Below are 4221 nucleotides of genomic sequence, written 5' to 3'. Positions count from 1 at the left end.
AAAAAAAAAAAAAAAAAAAAAAAAAAGGGTAATCTACTACAATTTGATGAACTTTACCTACACTTATAGATGTGGTAGCTCAAGGGAGGGAGCAAATCTTTACAGAGAAGATAATTCGTACCCTCTTGATACACAGGGTTGAAAGGCTACCCAAAATGAGGGGGGGAGGGCTTCAAAGACAAGAAGTGACTGGCTTACAAGCTTTCAAGAGGGTACAGGAGAATGTAGACTCTCCACTGAGTGGTTTCCAACCTGTCTGGATGAGGCTGATGGAAGGAGATGGGATAAGACTCTTGTGGTTCAATAGTGAAGGATTGCTATCAGGACTGACTGTAAAGGTTGATGTTTTGTAACAAAAGGAGGGGAGTGGTTAACTTTACATTCCAGGAGCCTAAGTCCCTGGGGTCATTAAGGGAGAAGAGCAGAATGTGGGACCCTATCCATTGAAGCAGTAACACCAGAGATGGAGGCAAAGATGATGACATGGAGAGATGGAGAAGCTAAAGACTCTGGATTCTTTAGCTGTGTGATGACAGCTGAGGGGCAGGATTGTGGGGTGTACCCTTTGGTTGTTTGATGATGCATGGAGGGGATTGTAATCATTACAATGAAATGAAATATGATAGAATGAACATAAAATTAATGTTCTCCCACGTAAACTCTCATAATTCACAACAAAAACTTAAAAAAAAAAGCAAAGTAGAATAATCAAGCAAATGAATATAAAAAATGATGTTGATAATACAGATTCTGTGAATATTTGTTGAGATCACATTGAGACCACACTCTCCTTTATTTCTGGTAGCATATTCAACTGATAGGAATTTGTGGAGTACTCAACTTACTCTTCACCAAATCCATTTCTCTTTTTATGCTGAGGACACAATTAAACTTAATTTCTCTCATTAACTGAAAAGTATGTGTGAACATGGTTTTATTTCCTATCTGAGTTTTACCAAGTGATTTCTATGTATGTTTCTTTTAATACATGATTGTTTTCATGTAAGTCTTTTCAAGATTGGTATATTAAAAGCTATTCTTTGTTTCACTATCACCTGTGCCCTTCTGGCTGGTTAGAATGGAGGCAATCCCAAATTAACCTTGGAGTGACTTGATAAGAGTGACAATACTGGAACTTGGAGGAAGTCTACATGGCCAGTAAATTTTTTTCAAAAAACAAAATAACCAGGGGGAAGACAAGAAATAATAAATATTAGAGCAAAAATAAACTAGATAAAAAACAGGAAAACTATTGAAAGAATCAGCAGGATAAGAAGTTAATTCTTTGAAAGGATTAATAAAATTGACAAACATAATAAAAGAAAAGAGGGAGAAGTCACATGGGTGATGTTACAACAGAACTAATGGAAATATAAAGGATAATAACTGAATACTATGAAGAGTTGTACTCCAACAAATTTGAAACTCTAGAGAACATGGATACATTTTTAGAAAAACATGGCCTACCTTAACTTACACAGAGTGAAGTAGAAAACTTGAACAGACCTATAACAAAAGAAGAGATTGATCAAAGAACTTGATCAAAGAACTCCCAACCAAAAAAAGTCCAGGTCTAGATGGCTTCACTGGTGAGTTTTGCCAAACATTCAGGGAAGAGCTGTCATCAATTCTACTCAAATTATTCCAGAATATAGTAAAGGATGCAAAACTCCCTAATACATTTTATGAAGCAAGCATAACTCTCATGCAAAAACCAGGAAAGGGCATCATAAATAAGAAAATTATAGACCAATATCCATGAACATAGATGTAAAAATTCTCAACAAAATCCTAGTCCATAGAATTACACAACAATAAAAAAATAATACATCATAATCAACTGGGATTCATATCAGGTATGCAAGGATGGTTCAACATTAGAGAAACAATGTAATTCACCATATAAATTAACAAGGAAAAATAATCATATGATCATATCTATTGATGCAGAAAAGGCATTTGACAAAATCCAACATCCATTCCTGATAAAAATACTCAACAAAGTAGGAACTGAAGGGAAATTCCTCAACATAATTAACAGGAATATATGTAAAACCAACAGCCAACATAACTCTCAATGGAGAGAAACTGAAAGTTTTCCCTTTGTGAACAGGAAACAGACAAGGATGCCCATCATCAGCAAGAGCTATAGGCAAGGTTTGGAAATTAAAGGCATCCAAACTGCAAGATCAGCAGTTCAAGCTCACCAGCTTCTCCTCGGAAACCCTATACAGGGTTGCTATGGGTCAGAGTCGACTCAACGGCACTTAACAACAACAACAAATTGGTGAAGGAGAAATAAAACTCTATTTGTAGATGCTACTATGATCCTATATATAGAAAACCCCAATGACTCAGTAAAAATACTACTAGAACTTAGCAGGGTACAAGGTCAACATACAAAAATCAATCCAGGATCAAGAACCAAGCAGAATTGGTTGAGTCTTCAAAGTCCTAAAACACACGGCCGTGGGTTCAGGGTATATTGATTGAATTCTGCCAGCCTGGGAGCCTCTGTGGAGAAAGCAAGAAGCGAGAGATGGATATGGAAAAACATATTCATTCAGAGCTGTGGACCAGTTTGCCCTCTGATGTGAAGGAGCCTGTCCTGAACAACGATCAGTTGAATGAGGCAAAAGCGTAGTCCTCACAGATGAATTTGAAGAACTGGCATTCTTAAGTACAATAAACGAAGGCCTCACTCAGTTGCAAACCTACCAAACTTAAGAAGCTTGAACTAAGTGATAACAGAATTTCAGGGCCCTGGAAGTATTGGCAGAAAAGTGTCCGAACATCATACATCTAAATTTAAGTGGCAATGAAATTGAAGACCTCAGCACAATAGAGCCACAGAAAAAGTTAGAAAACCTCAAGAGTGTAGACCTTTTCAACTGTGAGGCAACTAACCTGACTGATTAGAAAGAAAACATGTTCAAGTTCCTCCTGTATCTATCATATCTTGATGGCTGTGACCAGGACAACAAGGAGACTCCTGACGCAGATGCTGAGGGCTACGTGGAAGGTCTAGACAATGAAGATGATGAGGAGGAGGAAGAATACAATGAAGATGCTCATATAGTAGAGGATGACAAAGATGAGGATGAGGAAGAAGAAGGTGAAAAGAACGATGTGAGTGGAGAGAAGGACGAGGATGAAGAAGGTTACATTGATGGAGGAAGAGATGATGAGAAAGATGAAGAAAATCTTGGTGAAAAAGAGAAGGATCAGAAGTGAAAATGAGAACCTGGTGATGAAGGAGAAGATGATGACTAAGTGGAATAACCTATTTTGAAGAATTTCTATTGTGATTTGATTGCTTTTACCCATGCCCCTTCACCCAAATCCTGACCCCTGAAACTTATTTTATTCTGATTATAACATTGCTGTGTGAATGAGCGGCAAAAAGTATACTGGAAGTTGTGTGGGGAGAGAGCGTGGGAGAGGGTGGAATAAAATACAATTTTGATCGCCACTCCTTATTTTCTCTACTTTTTCCTTGTGTCTGGTTCTGTCCCTGTGAATGTAATAGCTGAGTATACACTGTGTGACCATTTGTTTCTTACTCAAAGAGGATAGTTTGGAGGTCTCTTAACATGTCCTGGTCTTTCTTAAATCTCTGGAGCTGGTCAGAAACCTCAGCGGGCTACGAATCAGAGCCCTTGAGAAGGTTGAGCACCAAACTGGATATAAGACATGTTTTGGGTCATGCAACTTGTGCATTTTATGCCTGGGTTTGTAAATTATAATCAAAAGGTGTATTTTGGCACTGGTTTGGGGACATTACCATTTCTTGTCCTTGTCCCCCTTTTGAGACGCTGGTGGGCTTTGCTCTATGAAGAAGACTGATGTGTCAGCCAGAGAGCTGAAAACACTAGGCTGATGAGTTACAAGTACAATGAATTTCATCATTATAATTAGAGAAAATGCAAACTCTCAAAGTTCAAACTTTTGTAGAAGGAAACACACACACAAACAAAACTGTCCTATCATGGTTTGTGAAATATTAAAACATTTTGCTTTACAAAATGACAAGAGAATTCTTCCATGTGTGCTTCTGTGTTTACAATAATCATTAGCCATTGTTGTTGTTGTTGTTGTTGTTGTTGTTGTTGTTAGGTGCCATCAAGTCAGTGCCAACCCATAGCAATCTTATGCACAGCAGAACAAAACACTGCCTGATCCTGGGCCAACCTCCCTACTGTTGCCACGCTTGAGTCCATC

The 4221-nt window shown here is 38.0% G+C and overlaps 1 protein-coding gene and 1 pseudogene across 1 annotated transcript in view; one reads left to right on the top strand and one right to left on the bottom strand.

Annotated features, from left to right (window-relative positions):
- The window catches only part of TRHDE (thyrotropin-releasing hormone degrading enzyme), a 798400-nt gene that overhangs the window by 114568 nt on the left and 679611 nt on the right, over positions 1-4221 (bottom strand). The gene's annotated exons all lie outside the window — the stretch shown is intronic.
- Positions 2540-3273, top strand: LOC102834496 (annotated as a pseudogene).

Source organism: Chrysochloris asiatica, unplaced genomic scaffold, assembly GCF_000296735.1.
Source record: "Chrysochloris asiatica unplaced genomic scaffold, ChrAsi1.0 scaffold00170, whole genome shotgun sequence".
Lineage (NCBI taxonomy): Eukaryota > Metazoa > Chordata > Mammalia > Afrosoricida > Chrysochloridae > Chrysochloris > Chrysochloris asiatica.
The sequence above is the reverse complement of the archived record's forward strand: the minus strand, read 5'-3'. Positions and strand labels throughout refer to the sequence as shown.